The sequence below is a fragment of the Micromys minutus genome, assembly GCF_963924665.1.
Source record: "Micromys minutus genome assembly, chromosome: 6".
Taxonomy (NCBI): Eukaryota; Metazoa; Chordata; class Mammalia; order Rodentia; family Muridae; genus Micromys; species Micromys minutus.
Genome location: NC_137975.1, coordinates 72,278,164 through 72,301,120, shown reverse-complemented (window position 1 = coordinate 72,301,120; position 22,957 = coordinate 72,278,164). Strand labels below are relative to the sequence as shown.

The window sequence follows — 22,957 nt, the reverse complement described above, 5'->3', positions numbered from 1 at the left end:
TCGCCGAGCTAGTAACGCTTGAATCAGCAGGAAGCGCTCTCTGCTGACACGTTCATTAAGACCAGAGCTTCTGTTTCAGTGAGTTGGGTGAGTTCAGTGAGTTGCAGTTCTAGCAAGTTTCTGATGAGAAAAGAAGATTCTGAAATACCCTTACCTAAGTAACAAGTCCCAGAAAAAAAAAAAAAAAAAAAAAAAAAAAAAAAAAAATGGAAGAGATGAGAGTTCGCTGTATTGCGAAACTGCTCCAAAGAGGAGCGACTAGGAAGTGGGTTGCCAAGCAACCGAGAAGTCTCCCAGGGCACCTTGCAGAAGCAGATCTGAGATCGATGACAGGGTAAGAGAAGAAAGGCAGCTCCATCGTTTTTTTTCTGAGGCCGGTTCAGGTTTAAGTAGAATTTAATCTCCTTGATGGAGAATCCTATTTAAAAATTACTCATCATCTGTCAGGTTGTCCTAGCTAACTTGTCGCTTCTGTTAAATTGCCTGCTTATTGGAACCTCCCTCTCCTAGCGTTTGTCAAACTGCTTGCTTACACAAAAGCTACCCTAGCCTCCTGCACCTGCCAAGTTTCTGCCTTTAAAAACCCTGTGTCCTGGACACTAAAGGTTACACCTAGGTCTCTGAATACTTAGGCATTAGACCTCTGAAATAAAGAGTGTCAATTGTCTACACAACCACACGCCGACTGTGAGTTATTCAGTTGTATCACACGGTGAGGCTGAGCTCTCTGTCCTGTGTTGGAACACAGCTGCCACTGTGTTAGGCTGTGAGCAACGTGAGCTTGTCACCCTGTGTGCTTGCTCCTCTGGTTCGTGCTATGGTGCACTCTTCTTTAGAAAAAGGAGCTGCCCATCTGAATTGTTGCTGTTTCCCCCCGTGTTTCTCTGTGAGATACCAAAAGTATTATTTTCCAGCTTTTCAGTATTCATTCTGGATTGAAAATCTACCCAGAGGATGGCCTGCTCCTCTCCCTTGGGGACGCTGCATCCCCACAGCTCCATTGGGGTGGCTGACGGTTCTTGTGTGAATGATCCGAAAGGATCCCAGTATGTAACTGTTTCTTATGAATGGGGAGGAGGACCAGATAAGTTGATGAACAGACAACTTAGGGCAAAGACCAGGTAACAAATACTGTGAAGAATGACCTAGTTACAAACTCGGTGGTGGTGAGGACATTCTACTGGTGATTTAACTGTGAACAGGTAATTTGGAGTGCAAGAAATCTCCTCCTTAGGGTCGGGTCTCAACAGGTCAGATGGGAAATAACCCAGTAAAACCAAGCCCCAAAAGAAAAAAAGAAGGAAAGAAAGGTAGGAAGGTTCTCCAAGACAGGGAACAACCAACCCTTCTGGCCGTTCCAGAGGTTCCCCAACTAGCTTCAGTACTTGCTGTCCTGACTAAAGAGGGACAAAACTATGAGAAAGAGACCTTCAACATTTAACTCCACAGTCTCCCTCCCTGGGCATGGGATTCACCTTTCTTTCCTTCTCACCATGATTTCCTCAGAGAACTTGGGAGTTGCTTGGTACAGCATGCCTTATAATGAGGGGTGGGGGAAGGAAAGGATATAACCGCTCCTAACATGATTGCTCCTAGGTATGGTGGAGGAGAAAGTTTGTTATAGATACATGGTAGAGTACAGCCAGAGGCAGACACACCTAGGAGTGTTCACAGTGTACATGACCCTGTACTATGTGGGGAGAAGGGAGAGGGGAAGAGAGAGAGGAGACCCAAGTACAGCAGCCAAGAGGCCAAAGGTACCAAAACGAACAAACAAACAAACAAACAAAAAACAACAACAAAACCAACAACAACAAAAAAGCAGGTAACCAAAATGTAGATTTGTGGATTCTATAGGGAAGAGTCTCACAGGAACCCAGCTCTTGGGTTGCAGAGTTCACGGTAGAGGGAAGGGTATGCCAGACATACCTGATTACAGGTAGGGCCTGAGGGGTGCTCAGTACTAGGTCTGACTGGACATGAGAACCAGGAGGCCAGGTCCACTTTGGAATGTCACATAGGCGCCTCAGTCACTTGTCCCTGGCTTAAAGCTTACGCCTTAGACTTTAATCCTGAGACAGTTGCTTTTCTAACTGTATTGAAATGCCACACGAGGCCACTAAAACTTTATATATCAGGGCTAACTTATTTAACACGTTAATTTCTAAGGGACTCTGGCCACAAAGTTGTTTGCTGCCAATGCATGCTGTGCTTGAATGGGACAAAATGGTGTCAAGGTCATTATTCCTCCCCAGTTTGTCTGTCTCCAAGGAGGAAGGCCCTCTGTGTGCACTGGGCACATCCCCCCATCCCTTCCGCTTCATGGGTTTCTTTCCCAGCCAGAACTTAGGCCCAGAAGCCAAAGAGAGAGCTCAAACAAGATCCAGGTGGTGTTGCTTTGGTGGCCACAGTTAAAACCAATGCAAAGGTGAATGGACTCCCTTTCTTCGGGTTCAGTTGTTTTTTTTTTTTTTTTTTTTTTTTTTTTTCCTTCTGTTCTCTTTATTTTTGTTGGTTTGGTTTTTGTACATTTTTATACCAAACGACAGAAATTATATCAGACGTCCAGGGTAGATTTTTGTTTTAACCCTGGCAACTGTTTTGCACGATGTGTTTACTGGTGACCAGAAGAAACATAGTGTTCCCAGCCATGTGCCTCCAACACTAGCCACCTACGAGTGGGAGCTAACAAGCTGAAATAGCTAGACTGGGAAGTTCATGGGAATTTACAAGGACCCAGGGAAAACTTGGGAAGGCACATTCCAACCAAGACTCAAGGGACAGAATACCAACGGTCAGACACACAGCTGCCAGAATGCTGAAGGATATAAAAATGGAGGTTTTTTTCCTTAAGTAAAGAAGGATTTACAAATGAAAATTCAGATGATTGGATGAGGCTAGGCGTGGTATTGTATACCTCAGCAGCGGGGCAGCAGAGGCAGGCAGATCTTTACGAGGCCAGCCTAATCTACAGAGTGAGTTTCGGGCCATCCAGGACTATGGTGAGACCCTGTGGATAAATGAATTCATTTATCAATTAACAAATAAGGAAATAAATAAATGCTAGATGATTTTTCTAGAGTGGAAAAGAAAGCTGGAACACTTAAGCAAGTTACATGGTTCTAAGGAAGTTCTACAAGGAATGTAAAAGGTGAGAGTCTGTATAGGAAACCTCTACTTAAGATCGTCCCTGAGCAGTGGTGGTACACACCATTAATCCCAACACTTGGGAGGCAGAAACAGGCAGATATCTGGGTGAGGTCAACCTGATCTACACAGTGAGTTACAGAACAGCCAGATATACACAGATAAAGCCTGTCTTGAGACAGAAGATATAAACAAAACAAATAAAAAATAGTTATTGGTCTGATCTTCATAATTACAATGACTGGCTTTAAAAACAAAACAAAACAAAAAGTATGCCTAATTAAAATGTATTTAAAAGTGTTTGGTTCTTGTCCCAAATCTATCGAAATCACCTTACACAGTAGTTAAAAGTACTGGGCTGGTATAGAAGACTTTCTGTGTGTTCAATAAACATACTTAGAGGACTATACTTTTAGGCAGAAAGATTACAAAAGGGACAGTGTGTTGCCCTCCAAAGTCAACTAGGTCCCAGGGAACTGTAGGCCACGTCTAGAAGTCAGGAAGGCCAGAGGGACCCCGCCCAGTGAATTGTAAGCAGTCTACAAAGAGGCAGGCCAACACTTTTTTTCAATGCATCAAATCAAAGCCATAGCCAAATGAGAGCTTCAATTTCTCCTCACACAGATGGATCAAGGTCTAGCTTAAAGATCAAAAAGTATGTCTACAGAGGTTCCTGTAGAAACCAAGTGACCTTCAAGTGGCCTTGATGTACAAAAAAGAAAAGTGATTAATTCTGGTCATCTGAATGGTCTTAAACACCCAGCAGGAAAGTGTGACCACAGATTAAAAGAATTGGTATATTTCCGTAGTAGTCCGAGGGGTTGATCATTCTCCCTGGACTTTAGACCTAAAGCCACAGACTTATTCAGACAGCTGTTTCTCATTAACGATATATATTAACGATATATTCTTCTTGATCAGAAAAATGCTGCTCAGACATATGAATGCATGTATACCTTGGCTCACTGAAGTACCTATCTGCAGCCAAGAGAGATAGAGTCAGTTGTTTGAACCTAAACATTCAATGATGGCTAAATTTATTCTCTCCCTCACTGGGGGTCATTTGGGAGGTCTGTCAGTCTAATTCTAGCCACTTTTACAGTTACATGCCTGAAGATGATGTTCAGTTCTTCACTCTGGAGACCAAACGAGGGCCAAAGGAAAACGAGGGGTCACACTTGTGAGCCCACCTAGAGATGCTAGTGACCATTTAATGATAGCCTCTGTCGTGGCTTCTTTTGGCTCTGCATAGGGCTCGTTAGTGTTAATTCTCCCTACCCCCACCCCTTTACTTCTTCCTCACATCTCTCTTTAGGTGACAGTCAAGGACTTTCTTTCCTTTCCAACTTACCTCATATACAAAGGTTCATATCCATGAACTTTTGAGGTGTTTTGGGTAGGCTCACTAGTGGGGCTACACATGTGTAACGCTCCCCGTGTCTGTTGGAGGAAGGCAGATCTGTAGTCGTCCCAATTTCATTGCAGACTTTAGTTCCAAAGCAGGGATGATATAAACAAAATGTCAAAATAGCCTAGGCAGTGTGGGATACAAAGACCCCAAAGTAACCTGTTTCCCTCTTGGCAAAAACCAGCAGTGTTCTTGCTCAACGTGCTTGCCAGAGACTAAAGATGCCAGAAGTGTTTTAGGGATTCTGATTTCTCCTCTGGTTCCTAGGGTTACCTCTTCAGAGAGAAGAATGTAAAAATACCACCAGTAAAGGCCTGTTGAGAGAAAAATGTGTGGCCACAAGAGTGGAATCTAAGGCCTGGTTGGGTCCAGTCAATCACCTGGCTAAAGGATCACCCCTAGCAGGAAGGACTCACTTCAAGCCATACTGAAAAGACAGGTGGAATGATTAATCCCTCTGTCAAGGGACTCTATCTAGAGTCTTGGCTGAGGCTCACAACTGTCTTATCCTGGGATCTGATGCCTCTTTCTGGTTTGTAGGCAGACTTGCAGACAAAGCACCAATACATAAAGTACATAAATCCTTAGAAGCGTGTCCAGAGTCTCATTGGAATTCCCCTCACCAAATAACCCCCAGATACTTATCAACAATTTACTCGTACTAGAGGCTTTGGAAACTTAGTATATGTTGGCTGAACTTTAGAGAAAAACGGTAATTATGTTAATAAAAAAGGAGGGAATTATGAGACATTTTTTTTCTGATCAAAATTGGCTAGCCTACAAATGGGTCAATATATCATAACCATCCCCCTATCTTGAGAAACTCTCCTTGGTCTTCCCAGCCTTTGAACATCCTACAACTTGACTCTTTACCCCACCCTTCCACTCCAGGCTGAAGAATTTACCAACATTATCAGATTGCAAAGTCAAGCTTCAACTAATGAGCTGAGACACAGTCACCACCTCCATTAGAATAAAAAGTAAATGGACTTTCTGTCAGTGTGCAATTGCTTGCTTGACTTGGATCATGGCATACCCTATTTTCAATTAAAAAATTTTCCTTGCCCGGTGACTTTCACTTTGCTCATCTGTTTTCCTAAGTGACACTATGAAATATTACTTTTCTACACTATCAACTTCCTAATCTTACTACCATATAGTCCTGTAAAACTCTTACATTTCTTAAATTTGTCACTTTATGGGGGGCAAAAAACTTGCTTGTATCCCATGTGGTTTCAGTAATTAAGACTATGAATCAAATTTACAGTGTTCAAATTAAGAGAAGAAACAATACCCAAATTTATTACACACATGGGGAACAACACAGGTATGAAAAGTAAATATTCCCAACCAAGATCTAGAAGCTTCTATACTTTCTTCGCAGGGCTCAGAGGAAGGGATATTGGCAACTTGGAGCAGGGAAGGATTTGTAGAAAGGATGATTAATGGGCCTCTGGAAAACAGGTTTGAACAGCATTTGAAAATGTCTGTCTGGATGTGTGGACTTCCAGCCTCCCATAGAATGAGTTAATTCATGATTGGTGAGATTTTTGGTGGAGTTTAGGGCAACTATTAACAATTTCAGTTTGGAAGATTAGGTTTTGGGTTGATAAGCGTTTTAGTCAGGGTTTCTATTCCTGCACAAAACTTGATGACCCAGAAGCAAGTTGGGGAGGAAAGAGTTATATTCATTTTACACTTCCACACTGCTGTTCATCACCAAAGGGCGTCAGGACTGGAACTCAAGCAGGTCAGGAAGCAGGAGCTGATGCAGAGGCCATGGAGGGATGTTTCTTACTGGCTTGCTTCCCCTGGCTTTCTCAGCTTGCTTTCTTATAGAACCCATGTCTACCAGCCCAGGGATGGCACCACCCACAATGGGCTGGGCCGCTGTCCATGATCACTAGTTGAGAAAATACCTTACAGCTGGATCTCATGGAGGCACTTCCTCAGCTGAGGCTCCTCTTTCTGTGATAACTCCAGTTTGTGTCTAGTTGACACAAGACCAGCCAGAACAACAAGGAAACTTCAGAGAAAGCTCCTCCCTGCGCTTGCTGTTTACTAGAGAGCTCCTTGTCCATTCCTACCTCAGGCTTGTGAAGATACTAACTTTGGAAATTATTGAGAAAAGAACAGGGAAGCTTGGGTAGAAAAAGAAAATCTGCCAGCTCCCTGTAAGGGATTCAAGGCCATGTAGGAAGGGTGAGTGTTCAGAAGAGCTGGAGGGAAAGGTGTTTTAGATTAAATAATGCAGGCGTGTGGAAGGCCACACCTTCTTACTCCTGGGTAAAATGTATGAACAATTTGATTTTTATTCACCAAGCTTCATGACTCTCTCTCTCTCTCTCTCTCTCTCTCTCTCTCTCTCTCTCTCTCTCTCTTTCTGCAATAGTAGCAGGCAGCGATCAGAAGAAATTAATTCTGTCTTAGTTATGGTTAGCACTGCTGTGATGAAACACCGTGACCTTTCAACTTGGGGAGGAAAGGTCTTACTTGGTTTACACTTCCACACTGTAGTCCTTCACTGAAGGAAATCGGGACAGGAACTCAAACAGAGAGGTAGGAACTGATGTAGGTCCTGGAGGAGTGCTGCCTGCTGGCTTGTTCTTCCTCTCTTGCTCAGCCTGCTTTCTTATAGACACTAGCCTAGGGAATGGCACCTCCCACTTGGGCTGGGCACTCCTCCATCAATTGCTAATTAGTGGGAGTTAAGAGAAAAGCAAGAGGTTCCTTCTTCTCAGATGACTCTAGCCTGTGTTGAGTTGACATAAAATGAATCTCAGAATATTTAGGCGTGTGTTTACACATTCTACCAAATACTAGTTTTCTCCAAAGAGAAGAAATGAAAGTGACCATCCAAAAACAATCGGTGTCTTCCAAAGCATCTTTGAAAGAGGAGGAAGCTGTGATAATACCCCCAATTAGGAGGCAGAGGAGGAGGATTAAGGTTATAACCTCTAATGAGTAACACAGTTGGACTTTGTCCTTTTTAAAAATTTATTATTTATTGAAAGTAAATTGATAAGTTAGTTGTGAAGTAATACATGAGGAAGGTATCTTTGTATGTTTGTTTACTGGACCCAACACAATTGGAATGTGTCCTGAAGATTCCAGTTTCCAGTTACAAGGGACTTTGAGAAGTCTGTGGGTTGATTATCTGTGGAGTCAACCTACTGCCCCTTAAAATATCCAAGGAAAAATAAAAACTCAGGAAGTCCCTTAGATCAAAACAGATTCATGCTTGAGCACCGTGTTGAATCCACAAGCCTGGGACTGCAGCTAAAGTGGAGACAACTTGAGACCTGAATCTGAAGATAGACCGCTCTTGTTTTTTTACATTGCTGTTTTACTTTGTTTGGGGGGCCAGGATCTCCTGTAGCCCAGAAGGGCCTTGAACTCTTGGTAATTGAGGATGACCGTGAACTCTTAGTTCTCTTGCCTCCCAATGATCTCTGTCTTTCCTAGAGTAACTTTGCAAACATTATTTTTCCAGTCTTATGCCAACTTCGCACGTTCACACAAGCTTTCTGTAAATCTCGCTGACTTCGCATCCTTGCTGATTCCCACCCTCCAAACGTCGGGTACCCCTCCCTCCCCCCTTTGCAGCACAAGGTCCCCTGAGTTCTGGCAGGACATTTCTGTGGTTCTCGGGTCATAGAAAATTTAGCAGCATTCACACGAAGAACCACCAAGCTACCTGCCTGCTACAGCCATATCTACATTTTAGAAGTCTTTGCATTTCTTGATTCCAAATTTGGAACTTTTATGTGATACTGATTTTTTGTGATCTCTATGAAGAAACCCCACCCATGTCTGGTCACATTTCGTTTGACTCTTACGTATTTACCCCTTTTAGCCACTTGGCCGCGTGGCCTAATGGATAAGGCGTCTGATTCCGGATCAGAAGATTGAGGGTTCGAGTCCCTTCGTGGTCGGTGTACTTTTGCGTTTTTCTCGTTTCATTGGTGTCAGCACTGCTAAATATGAGGAGACGAGGAAGGAGTGGAGGTCTTTCTTGTCTATATTGTTGCAAACGACAAAGACCGAAGTCTTTTTTTGACTGAACAGTATTCCAAGATGTATACAAGATGTAGGCAAATGCTACAGTCTCTGGAACATACTGATCTCATTTCCTTTCGGCAATATATCCGGCTAGAGGATTGCTAAATCTAATTTTAGTTTAACGTAGTTTTTGAAATGGCTCCAACTGCATTGTCCAAGACAATCTTAAACTCCAGAGCTCACGTGATTTTCCTGATGCAGTTTCCCGAGTAGCTGGACCACAGGGCCACCCACTGAGCTCCTTTTTCTTGAGCCTCCACACTGTTCACAGCGCTAATCTGCACGCCCATCAACAGGATAGCTCTCTCCCTGAGTCCTCACCAGCGTTTGTAAGCACTGTACTTCAATCACGGACATTCTTGCTGAGGTGACGTGATATTCTACTGTGGACTTAGCTCTTCATTTTCTTCTCTTTTTTGTCGTTTTTGAAACAGGATCGGGTTTTGAAACACTGACTGGCCTGAAAATCCCGAGATAGTCTCTTTGGGGCTGAGTTACAGATGTTGGGGTTTGGTTACAGATGTTGGGGCTGGGTTACAGATGTGGACCACCACACTCCCTCTTCATTAGGATTTTGACTTGCATTTCCTTGATGGCTAGTGATGTTAATATTTTTCCACACATCTGTTAAGTACAAATCTAACATTTAATATCCATGTGCATAAAACTATAAAACTCCAGTGGGGGAAAACAAATAAGTACTAAATTTATTGAAGATTTTTCTAGATTCATGAACAGTAATACTCAATTCTAATAAAAGGTCCTATCTAAAACACTACTACTACTACTACTAATACTACTTATACTACTAATAATAATAATATGGCTAGGCATAATGGCATATGTCTTTAATCTCAGCATCCCAGCACTCAGGAAGTATAGGCAGACAAGTCTCTGAGTACAAGTTCAACTGATCTAAAAAGAAAATTCTAGGATAGCCAGGGCTACACAAAGAAACTGTTTTAACAAAAAAGGAGACAGAGAAGTCTATGTATGACCAAATTGATCTATGGGTATTTTTCCTTTTTTTTTTTTTTTTTTTTTTTTTCTTGGATATATTTCATTTACATTTCAAATGTTATCCCCTTTCCCAGTCTCCCCTCCCTCTGCTTCTATATGGGCACCTCCCACCAACTCACTTCCTCCAACCTCCTCACCCTGGCATTCCCCTACACTGGGGCATTGAGTCTTGGCAGGACCAAAGGATTCTCTTCCCATAGGTGTCCAACAAAGCCATCCTATGCTACATGTGCAGCTGGAGCCATGGGTCCATCCTTTTGTACTCTTTGGATAGTGGTTTAGTCCCTGGGAGCTCTGGTTGGTTGCTACTGTTGTTCTTATGGGGTTGCAAACCCTTCAGCTTCTTCAGTCCTTTAACTCCTCCACTGGGGATCCCATTCTCAGTTCAATGGTTGGCTGTGAGCATCTGCCTCTGTATTTGTCATGCTCTGGCAGAGCCTCTCAGGGGACAGCTATATCCGGCTCCTGTCAGCATGTACTACTTGGCACCAGCAGTAGTGACTGGGTTTGGTGGCTATGTGTGGACTGGATCCCTAGGTGAGGCAGTCTCTGGATGGCCTTTGCTTCGTTCTCTGCTTCAAACTTTGTCTCTGTATTTCCTGCTGTGAATATTTTTGTTTCCCCCTCTAAGAAGGGTTGAAGCATCTGCACTTTGGTCTTCCTTCTTCTTGAGCTTCGTGTGGTCTACAAATTGTATCTTGGGTAATCCAAGCTTCTGGGCAAATATCCATTTATTAGTGAATTTTTGTGTGTGTGTGATTGGGTTGCCTCACTTAGGATGATATTTCCTAGTTCCATTCATTTCCTAAAAATTTTATGAAGTCATTTGTTTTTAATATCTGAGTAGGACTCCATTGTGTAAATATACCACATTTTCTGTATCCATTGTTGAAGGACATCTGGGCTTTTTTTTTTTTTTTCCAGCTTCTAGTTACTATAAATAAGGCTGCTATGAGCATAGTGGAGCATGTGTCTTTGTTGTATGTTGGAGCATTTTTTTGTGTATATGCCCAGGAGTGGTATAGCTTGATCCTCAGGTAGTACTATGTCCACTTTTCTGAGGAACCGCCAGACTGATTTCCAGAGTGGTTGTACCAGTTTACAACCCCACCAAACAGTGGAGGAGTGTTCCTCTTTCTCTGCATCCTCACCTGCATCTACTGTTACCTGAGTTTTTGATCTTAGCCATTCTGACTGGTGTGAGGTGAAATCTTAGGGTTATTCTGATTTGCATTTCCCTGATGATTAAGGATATTGAACATTTCTTTAGGTACTTCTCAGCCATTCAATATTCCTCAATTGAAAACTCTTTGTTTAGCTCTGTACCCATTTTATTTGATTCCCTGGAGTCTAACTTCTTGAATTCTTTGTATATATTGCACATTAGCCCTATATTGGATATAGGATTGGCAAAGATCTTTTCCCAATCTGTTGGCTGCTGTTTTGTCCTAATGACAGTGTCCTTTGCCTTACAGAAGCTTTGTAATTTTATGGGGTCCCATTTGTCTACTCTTGATCTTACAGCATAAGCCATTGGTGTTCTGTTCAGGAAAATTTCCCCCTGTGCTCATGTGTTTGAGGCTCTTCCCCCACTTTCTCTTCTGTTAGTTTGAATGCACTGGTTTTATGTGGAGGGATCTACTTGGACTTGAGCTTTGTACAGGGCGATAAGAATGGACCGATTTGCATTCTTCTACATGCCAACACGTAGAAGCCTCTTGTGCTGATAACAACCATGACTCTGACTTGGCAGAGGTGAGACCTTTAAGAAGGCTGAGTTAAGAGAAGATGTGGGAGTAGCGGTTCCATGAAGGAATCGATGCATTCATTAGACAGGAGGGAGGTCTCCCTTCTATGCCACGTGAGGACATAGCAAGAGACTGACCATCTACCCCAAGAGGGACTGAATCTAGAGGAACCTGCATCGTCTACACCACCAGACCTGCAGGATCACCTCTGCTCTGCACCCCATGTCAGTTCTGGGGACCTCTGGATGCCCCAGTGTCTCTTGATGTCGGAACTAGGAAACAATCTCCCCAGTGTGAAGTTTTTCCTCCGGTGATGCCGATTTCCTGCTTCCAAATACATATTTCTCCACCTCTAGGATTACAAACCCCATAGGTTCCTCTGGAACTTGGAGTGGTGGAGCTGTAGTTCGGCTTGGCTTTGTGGATGAGTGGGAGCCACAAGGAACGCTTTAAACCCTTCCTGCTGAGGTATTCATGCTCAGTTCAGTGTGAAAAATAGGAAGCTCGACCACTTGTAACGATGAAGGGAACCCAGACACCAAGTGCATCCTAACAGGAAACAACTTAAGAAACTAAATTAGAAGCTGGAGCAAAATAAAATAACCTATATGCTATCAAATGATTTGCAGACTGGTTTAATTGCAAAGAAAGTCTATAAGATATAATATAGACAACTCCCTGAATAAAAAAGAGTCTTGCCTTCTCTATTACAAAAGAATTAACTTCTCTTTCCTATCCATCGCCTGTGCAGGAAACTTCACTGCTATGTCTATCCCTAACAACAACAAACAAACAAAAACTTGCTCTCACCCTGTTTATATAAGAACTTTCCTACTAACATGGTCCCTCCTTTCCCCCATGCACACACCCAGGATGTATGCAAGTGGTTTTATAAACATTTGGGGAAGAGGGGAAAGTATGAAGGCAAAGTAGCCAGGCTGGTCTAGAGCTCGGGAGAAACTGTCCCTAAGCTCCCCAGGGGTCCAGAAATAGCAGGGACCAGGCATGGTGAGATGGGTTGAGCTGTGGGCACACAAAGGGCACAAAAAAAACCCTCCTGTGTTTGGGGCCGGAGCGACTACGTCCCAAGCCCACCTCCCTCACTCGCCTGTGCCAAAACAGAAGCAATGCCCAGTTTTCAGGCCGGTGAGCTCCGGAAGAAGGAGTAAAAATTAACTTCCTCCTGAGGAGACACAGCGATCTTGGTTTACACGTCAAAGGCCAGGGCTACCTCTGGATCCTCTCTAGCACGCTGGAGATCTTAGTGTTTTCCCTCACGTTAGCTTTCTGCACCGGGCGCCAGAGTTAGCCAGTGTTTGTATGTTTTGCTTCTCTTGACAGCTTTCGAGACTGACTGGCGTCTTGGTATTTTCCAGCAGCGTCACAAACGCCTTGTGACGTTTGTAGAAGTTTGTCTTTGTGTTGCGAACAGAAACAAGGCATCAGTGTTGAAAATTCTGCAAGACTGACTCGGCCCACGAAGAGCTGGAAGATAGCGGATCGGCAGCCAAATTGTCTTGGCCTATCTTTATACTTTTAAATACCCACCTATTGCCCACTTACGTGTGTTACTTAACATCCTCGTGGTATCTTTTTTCAATATACAAATCGACCCGCTACCTTCTATTAACACCAACCCAAAGGCTAAGTGGTTGTATTCTAAGTTCCATCCCCCAGTTACCTGGCAACAGCCAGATTAAGCCTGACACACTATAAAAGGAGCTGCTTAACCTCTTCCTCTCTTTGCTCTCTTGCTGTTGTCTTCCTGTCCCCACTCTCTCCCCATTCCCTTCCCCATCCTATCTCTCCACATGTTCATGGCCGGCCTCTACTCCTCTACTTCTAGTCTTTCTCCACTTCTACTACCCTCCCAACTCCCCTCCCCATGCTCTGAATAAACTCTATTCTATACTATCATCATGTGGCTGGTTCCTCAGGGGGAAGGGCTGCCTCAGCATGGGCCCACTGAGGCACCCCCTTACCCCACACCTCAGCACACCTCCATTCCCCTCTCTTTATCTTTTTATAAACATATCACTAAGAATGTAACTGATAGCCTTAGATAACTAAAGATGTCCTGTCCCGTGACAACCTACATACCTGATGTTGCCATCGATGTTAGCCTGACTCCCTAACAGGTAAAGGAGAAGACCCCTAGCAGGTAGGCCAAAATGTAGGCTAGCCAGTTCTGCAATACTGTTCTTCTATTCCAGGAACTGACTGACCATAAAGAATTTATGGCCTTAATGTCAGGGTGACTCTGTTTCAGAAACTGACGGACCATAAAAACATAAAAGTTAAATAACACTTCATAAACAATCTTGAGAAACCAGGTGTTTCCCTTAAGATTCTTCACTGGTATTTTTGGCATTTTCCAATGATGTACTCCCTCCCGTCTTGGTTGTGGTTTTTTCCTTTAAAAACCCCTTCTCCCAGCCCCTCGGGGTCAGACTCCTCTACCCTGCGTGGGATATGAGTCCCAACCCCAGAGCACTAGTTCATCAATAAACCTCGTGTAATTGCAGCAAGGACGGTCTCTCGTGAGTTCTTGGGGGGTCGTGTTATCCTGAGACTTGAGTGAGGGTCTCCCCTCTGCGGGGGGTCTTTCAGTCTGTGTTCTTGTTTTTAGACGATTTCACTATGTACCCCTAACAAATGTATGACTCCCTATGTAGATCAAGCTGGCCTTGAACCCACAGATGTCACCCTCCACCTCTACTCCACCACTTGAAAATACTTCACGTTTCGAAATGGGGGGTTGGGGCTGGGCTAGTCATCCCACAAACATTGTGGAAGCTCTTTGGAAGGTAATCAGGGCCTGTTCCGGGAAAATGAGCATGCAAGAAAAACAGAAGAAATCCACACATACAAGATAGGCACTAGAAAAGAAACCGTGTGCTCTAGAAGGGATCCTGAAAGGGATTTAAGATCTTTCTTTTACATGATCTGTTTGTTTCTTTTTCTGGAAAAAAAAAAGTAGCATTTTTTGGGGGCAAAGTATGTAGATCACACAGGATTCCAAAGTCAATAGGTAGGGCTGGAAGGAAAAAGGTAGGGAGAAAGAAAGAAAGAGAGAGAGGGAGGGAGGGAGGGAGGGAGGGAGGGAGGGAGGGAGGAAGGAAGGAAGGAAGGAAGGAAAGACAATGAAGGAAATAACAAAAACTTTCAAAGGCAAATAGAACGAATTTCCAGAAATTAGTTTTACTGAACGTCCTATAAACAGCGACAAAACGGGCTGTATTCAGTTCTACTGGTCTGCAGTATGAGGAAAAACGAAATAAATGTTCAACTTACGACCCACCAAATATCGAGAGAAAACATACCAGAGAACAGTACGTACTGTGTGGACTTCGGGTTTGGTCAAACCAAACCACCCAAACCCACGGGGTAGTGGGTGAGCCCGGTAGAGAAAGCGCAACCCAAGGCGCAGCCGGACTACAGCGCAGAAACGATCGTTTACCCCGCCGCCCGCTAGGAGGCGCTGTGGAGGCGGCGCTCGCTGTGCGCCCGGCGCGCGGCCATCCGCGGCGATATTGGGGACGTGCGGTGACCGGACCTCGCGGGACTCGCCGCTCAGTTTCCTTCGCGGTCCGCAGTCGTCTCCCCGCAGGCCGACAGCGCGGCGGAGCGAATCTCGCGTCCTCGGAACCATAGCCCGGCTTCCGCGGCGACGCTCACTGTCGGCTGCTCCTGTTAGAAAATCCTCAAAGTCAGTTTTTAAGAGAGTGCGGTTCGGCGTTTCTTAAGTCTGTGGTCGGGCAGCTACGGATTTTTTCGATACTGAAGCTCAAAAGGATAAAGATAATGCTGTGTCAGAAGTGGGATTCGAACCCACGCCTCCATACGGAGACCAGAATCCCCAGACAGGGAAGCTACGCTTGAGTCTGGCGCCTTAGACCACTCGGCCATCCTGACACACGGCAGAAAGCCGCAGAAATTTCCTCATATAGAGACTGCTCTGGCACCCTGGCCGCGGCGGCAGCGTCAGGACTTGTTGGAAACGGTCACGGAAAACAGGGCCAGCAGTCCTGGTCTTTGCTGCTTTGTGACTCCGGACCTCAGAATTGCACAGAGGTCAGGAACCCGGTACGGAAGCGACTTTTGAAGGCCAAATGCCACTCGCGGCAGAGCAGTGAACGTTCAGTGTTTGAACTCTGGTGTGTCTGGGGCCAAGTTCAGAGAGTAGGCATACATATCTGCAAATTTTAACCAACTTTGTAACGACAGAATTTTACATATTTTATCACAAAGACTCGCCCTCCCCCCCCCCCTTTTTTTTTTCTTTTTCTTTCCTGCAAAGATTAAGTCTTTGTCTTTGTACGAAGAGAATCGTTTTGGGTTAGTGTGCCTTACCTTAGCTTTCAGACTGTTGTTTCCATAATCTACTTTAAATGAAGAGAAAAAACAAAAAAAAACGGAGAGTGTAGCGAATGAGCCTCTCTCCAACATACAAGATCTGTGGTATTTTCTCTCATAAGCTGTTGCTCTTTGGGACGAAAGTTATACAGGAGGTGATACCCAACAAGTCATCATTATAATTAATGATTATAATTAAGGTACTTGTTATAATTGTTTTTTTTTCTAATTGTAAAGTCCACATGAATCGAAGAAAATAGAAAATAAGTCAAAACTGAAAATCGCCCTCAGTCTCAGCTATAACTGCTGCTAATGTTTCCATGATAACACTAATCCTTGCAAAAGCAAACAAATAAAATCACCAAACGGTCATGTGTAGGGCTCACATTATCCATATGCTTTCCAAAGTAACACAGTGTAAACATACATACATTCTGAGTCAGTGGTTCTCAACCTGTGGCCTTCAATCCCTTTGGAAGCCCTCTATCTCCAAAAATATTTACATTATGATTCATAACAGACGAAAAATTAGTTATGAGGTGGCAATGAAAATAATTGTATGGTTGGGAGTCACCATGGCATGGCCAACTGCATTAAAGGGTCACAACATTAGGAGGCTGAGAACCACTGTTCTAAGTGGTCAAATATTCTTTTGCACAAATTTTAATAACAGAAGGTATCTTGTCAGTTGGCCCCAAATTCCCCTATAGGTTCATATGTTTGAATGCTTGGTTGCTCAAACTATTTAGGACCCATTAGTGGGTGTGGCCTTGTTGGAAGAGGTGTGTTACTGGGGGTGAGTTGAAAGTCTCAAAAGTCTGTGCCATTCCTGGCCAGCCCTCTCTCCCTCTCTCTCTCTCTCTCTCTCTCTCTCTCTCTCTCTCTCTCTCTCTCTCTCTCTCTCTCTCTCACACACACACACACACACACACACACTCTTAGTCACCACTGCAGAGACTACCTACTTCCATGCTCCTGGCCATCAGTCATGGACTTTCATTCTCTGGAACCGTAAACCCCAATATTTTTCTTTATAAGATGCTTTGTCACAGTATCAGAAAAGTAAACAAGACAGTATTCAACTGCCTTACATTTTTAGAAGGAAAAGCACCAGATCAAAGTTTATTGATTTTTTTAATTGATACTGACCAACTGCCTGACCAAAAACAATCATCTAGTCTAAACCTGACCAAGAAAGAATGCTAGGATTAAACAAGAAACTTAGAGATTATTGTTTAAAAAAAAAAAAAGAGAGAGAGAGAAATCACACAAAATAGAGAAACCAAAATAGTTTAATAGCTAAAACTGGGCTTTTAAATAGATTTATAAGGTTTAGTGTTTATGTTGGGTTTTTATACTTCCTCAGTAAATTGCTTTCTACGCTTTCATTTTTAAAAGTCTTATTGTATGCATGTCTGTATGTTGCTGCTGGAGCCCCAAATCTGGAAACCATACTGTGAAAGCAAAAGGTCTGTAAGGTTGAAAAAAAGCTCAGGCAAAGCATCACGTTTCTCGTCTGTTTTTGAGCGCTCTTCCTGTGCGGCCTCAGCTAACCTGGAACTTGCTGCTGGGTGTGGGCTTGATTTCTCTGTTCTGCAGCCAAATCCGCCGTGTCTTCAGCAACAGTGCCTTGGTATGGTGTGCAATCAAAAATGATAGCAACGGCCTGTGTTGCTTAAGGTCTAAGGTCATCCTAAAAAAAAAATAACAAAGAGGGAGCTATCCCCGACCCAGCACTGGGATTTTCAGTTAATAACGTATGTCTTCTGGAGGAAGCATTTTCTACTCATATGAGGTACTGTGTTCAAACTCTCTTTTTAAAAACTTCGCAGTTTAATTAGCTTACAAAGTAGCAAGCTTCCATAGGGTCTTTCACAAAGCCTTCCTTTTATTTAACCCCTCCCATACTTGCCTCTCCTCTGTCCCCATCCCCCAACCTTCCTGCATCAGTTTTTTTTTTCTTTTTTAAAGATTTATTTTCTATTTCTGTGTATGTATGTGTGTTGAGTATGTGGGTGCTCAGGAAGGCCGGGGGGAGGGGTACGGCTGGAGTTACAGACACTTGTGAGCTGTCATGGGTACTGGGAGCTGAACTCTGACCCTTTGCAAGAGCAAGCATGAAGTGGCAGGGACTTAAAAAATAAATAAACGAAAATGAAACAAAATGAAAAAAACAAGAACAAAACGGACAGGTGACTGCACCTGCTAAGAATGAAAAGAGCCGGCACACAGTTGTAATCCTTAGGCAGTAGCAGGAGGGCCAGGAATTCAGTATCCATCTGGGTTACACAGGCAGTTAAGAGAAAGCATATATATATATATATAATACTATATTATATCATATTATATTAATTATATTAAATAATATCATATCATATTATATCATATTAATTATATTATATTATATCATTAATTATATTATATTATATCATATACATATATATAATATTATATATACTAAGACTCTGTCTCAGAAAACCAAACCCACCTTTTCACCAAGATGGCGCCGAAAGCGAAGAAGGAAGCTCCTGCCCCTCCCAAAACCGAAGCCAAAGCGAAGGCCTTGAAAGCTGAGAATATCTTGCTGAAAGATGTCAACAGCCACCAAAAGAAGATCCGAAAGTCACCCACTTTCCGGTGGCCCAAGACCCTGCGGCTCTGGAGGCAGCGAAAATATCCTCGCAGGAGTGCGCCCAGGAGAAACAAGCTGGAGCACTATGCTGTCATCAAATTCCCACTGACCACCGAGTCAGCCAAGAAAAAAGTAGAGGACAGCAACACGCTTGTGTTCATTGTGGATGTCAAGGCCAGCAAGCACCAGATCAAACAGGCCGTGAAGAAACTCTGTGACATTGATGTGGCCAAAGTCAAGCTATGTTTGTTTGGCTCCTGACTATGATGTTCTAGATGTTGCCAACAAGGTTGGGATCCTCTAAACTGAGTCCAGATGGCTAATTCTAAATATACACCTTTTTTTTCCACCATGAAAAAGAAAAGAGAAAACCAAACCAACCAAAACCAACAAAACTCCAAGCCGTAATTCTTCTCCCTGTCCCATAATGAATTATGGGGACTAAACCAAATTTCTTGCTCTGGTATTGCATTGCATTCCCATATTATGTCCAGAATTTTCTTTGGGGTTTGATGGGAAGTTTGAAATGAAGATGAAGGGAAATTCAAACTGGGATGCAGCATGAACTGGTGATTGTTGGTGCTGGAGATGGGGTCCTTAATGGGTGCTACTTACACACTTTTACCGAGGCGGCCCTGGGCTCATTTGCAGGACCAGACAGAAGAAGATAGATTATAGACGGCATTGTTTTCCCGTCTTCAGTCAAGACAATGAACCTGGACCTTGACTTTGATTTAGAGATCATATCTCATAAACATTGTGTGTATGCTATAAAGAGATGTGAGAGCACCCAGTGTGTACCTTTATATACCCTACATTTCAAACTTTGAATACAAAATTAACCCCACAGAAGGCAGATCTGAGTAAATTTACACTTCAGTACAGAAAAGCAAAAGTAACACAGAACATGTTTCGCTTTGTCAACTTAACAAAATCTAGAATCACCCAGCAAGAGGGTCTCACCAAGGAATGGATTGGTTTGGATTGGCCTGTGAAGAACTTGGCTTTTTCATTATGTATATGGGGTTTTTGCCTCCATGAATGTCTATGTGCCATGTGTGCTGGACTCCTTTGAACAGAAGTTATGTGGTTATGTCTTAGTTAGGGTTTTATTGCTGTGAACAGACACCATGACCAAGGCAAGTCTTATAAATGACATTTCATTGGGGCTGGCTTTCAGGTTCAGAATTCAGTCCATTATCATCAAGGTGTGAGCACGGCAGCATCCAGGCAGGCATGGTGCAGGAGCAGCTGAGAGTTCTACATCTTCATCCAAAGGAAGCCAGGGACAGAGCATCCTCAGGCAGCTAGGAGGAGTGTCTTCAAGCCCATCCCCAGAGTGACACACTTCCTTCAACAAGACCACACCTTCTAATAGTGCCACTCCCCGGGCCTAGCATATGCAAACCATCAGAGGTTATGAGCTGAAGTGAGGTCACTGGGTCATGTCTCTAGCCCTACTGAGACACTCTGAAGTGAGGAGATCCATCCTTGAGGTTGTCAGCATCTCTTCATGGTCTGCGCCACGGACTGAGTAAGAAGACGAGACCAGCTGAGCACTGGCAAGCATGCATGTATTCTCTGTGCTCTTGGCTGTGGATGTGACCAGCTCTTCAAGTTCCTGCCACACTCTCCTGCTCTGAGGACTATAACTGGGGCTGAGAAGAAATTGGTCCTCTCCTAGGCTGCTTTGTCGGGGTATTTTCTGTTTGTTTTTTATCACAGAAACTAAGTTAAACCAATGCAGGACAATATTGTCAGTGTGTTCACACATCTTGCATCTAACCCAGCAGATCAATTCCTCAATGATAGTTCCACCCTTCGTGACTTCTATTTCCAGAGACTGGAGGAAAATTTGGGTTTGGCAAAGAACAAGGCTTTAGTAATTAAATAGTTTATTCCTGGGCTGTGCTATGGACACCAGTCTAGGGGCCTCGGGAAAGAGTATAATTCCTATCCCTTACCATTAACTGACCTTAACTTCCTCAAGGACAGAAGTTATGCTGCTATCTTGTGTTTCCCAGGAGTCGGGTTCCAAAACTGGCTAATTCCATGTTTGAACAGAGTCATTGTCTTTCACAGAAAAAGAGGCAACAGCAACCTAGGCACACTAGGAATCACTTAGGCACAATAGGTTTTAGTCGGAGGGGAGTTTTCTGTACAAACCTTTTGTTGTGGACTTCGGATAAAAGGCACTAACAAATAACTTTCATTAGCCATTTGGCAGCTCCTTGTCTGTAATTTCATACTGCTTCTAAATGGCTGAAAATGATCATGTATATCCTCTAATGTATTCGGTGCAGGGTCTGTCATTAGTTTCCCTTTATCATCCGAGTGTCACGGGTGCTGTATTAGGAAAAAAAGGAGCGGCCCAAGGTATGTGTAGATGATTTCCCATGGCAACGGAAGAATGAACTGGGCTGGAGCGGTTGCTCAGAGGTGAAGAGCATTGGCTGCCCTTCCAGAGGTAGGTCCTGAAGTCGAGGTCCCAGGAACCAAATGTTGGCTCATGACCACATATAAGATCTGGTGTATACATAATAGAGACACACAGAGAGAATATTAAGAGTTGCTAAACCCTCAAAAAGAAGAAAAGCCAAAATGTGGAAGCCTCAGTCCTTCTTAGAAGAAGAACAAAACACTCACGGGAGGAGGTACAGGATCAAGTGGAAGAGCAGGGATTGAAGAGGGGATCGTTCAGGGGCTGCCTCACTGGGGGATCCACCCCATGTGCAGCCACGGGGCCCAAGCACTACAGCTGATGCTGGGAGGTGCTTGCTGGCAGGAACCAGATAGTGGGGGAAGCCAAGGCACTGAGGTGGAGAGGATGACTGGGAGTAATGCACCTTCATGAAGACAAGTAGACGGGGAGAGGGAAGGGCAAAGGGGTAACATTTCAAATGTAAATAGAGTATCTAATAAAAAATTTTAAAGAGTTGTTAAACCCTAGTATATAATTAATTAGATTCTTCAGGGACCAGGAGCCCAAAGAATCTTACTGATCCGCATGTCTGCCTTTAGAGCTCATATTTTGACTCAGTGAATGAAGAGGTAGCTTATGGCTGCATAACTTTAATCCCAGCACTTGGGAGGCAGAGGCTGTGGGATCTCTGAGTTCCAGCACAGGCAGGGCAACTCACCTTCCTACAGAGGTAGACGGGTGACTTAGAATTAGCTTCATTTAGATTAAAAAAAAAAAAAAAAAAAAAAAAACAAACCACTATATGTGAAGGTTTTGTCTACATGTATGTAAACCTCATCTGTGCCTGGTGTCTGTAAAGGTTATAAAATGGCATCAGATGCCCTCGCACTAGAATACCGAGAACCAGACCAGGATCTTGCACCACCTCTCCAGCTCAGTCTGAGGACTGTTTATCCCACTTAGAACAGGACTTGTTAAAGCTGGATCTTAAATACAAACCCGCCACCATAAAAACCAAACATCACCTCTTGGCTCCTTCCTCTTACTCATCTTCCCACATATTGAAGTAATGACGATTCTTTTGTTCATAAACTTAACTTTTTTCATTAGCACTAAATTTCACCTTTAATTAAAAACATCCATTTGTGTCATGCACATCTCTCCCTCACATGCCATGGTGCATGTGCAGAGGTCTGACTTCACTGTCAGTGCATTACCCTAAGCATTTATACATCTGCAGTGGCCAACCCAGCATTGTGAAAGCCACCTGGGTTAATTTCCGAGAAAGTCAATGAAGAATCGGGACACAGTCCATTCATCAGGACATACTTACTAAAGGCCTCCAGCCATGGAAGCCCAATGATTGACTAGGAATGAATACATTCAAAGTGTATGTAGCTAAACAATCTAGTATTCTGAGGCCATGTAGAAGTAGCTAAGACCTAAACTCTTGAGACTTTTCTCAGCCTCACTATAGCAGGAAATCTAGAATCATTGTATCTGGGTAAACATAGGAATGGTTGTTTTGTAGATGCACTGACCCTGAAGAAATCACTGCAGAAAACAGTGATGTTTTCTGTTGTCCATAGATTTGTTTTTCTAGAGTTGTACAACCTTTGTATGACTTTGGCCACGAGATGGCTGTGGAACACTTAGGATGTCTTGTATTCTTGAGTCCTGCAAACAGTGTTCAGAAAGGACTAAAGCTGCAGAGGGAGGACACTTCCCATCAGGAGCTGTATGGAACAGATTAGGACCTTTGGTATTAGGACCTTTACCCCCACCCCCCCAAAAAAACCTACTTTACTGTGGCTTTTCTAAGATTCAATCCATAGAGGCTGCTGCCAGCAAGGCCTTAATTCATCTTTCAATGCCCCCCTTTCTTTGACAGTCCTGGGTAACCCAGGGACACCTCATTTTCTGCAGCACATGGTGACATCATCCACAAACGGGCTGATTTTGTTGGGAAGCATGTTTTGAGCCCTCCAATCTATTTCACTCAGGCTGCATTATTTCAGAGACAATGTAAAAGCACTCAGCTGAGCATGTGGCTTCTTCCTGTAATCCCAGCACCCAAAGGACCAAGTGTGAGGCTAGTGTAGGTTCCAAGAGATTCTGTCTCAAGAACAAACCCCACAATACTAATAATAACAACCCACACA

At 43.6% G+C, this 22,957-nt stretch overlaps 1 pseudogene across 1 annotated transcript; it reads left to right on the top strand.

Annotated features, from left to right (window-relative positions):
* The first annotated feature begins 18,241 nt into the window (after positions 1-18,241).
* Positions 18,242-18,677, top strand: LOC308422039 (large ribosomal subunit protein uL23-like; annotated as a pseudogene). Its single transcript has one exon. The product of its transcript is annotated as a large ribosomal subunit protein uL23-like (transcript).
* Positions 18,678-22,957: the final 4,280 nt, after the last annotated feature.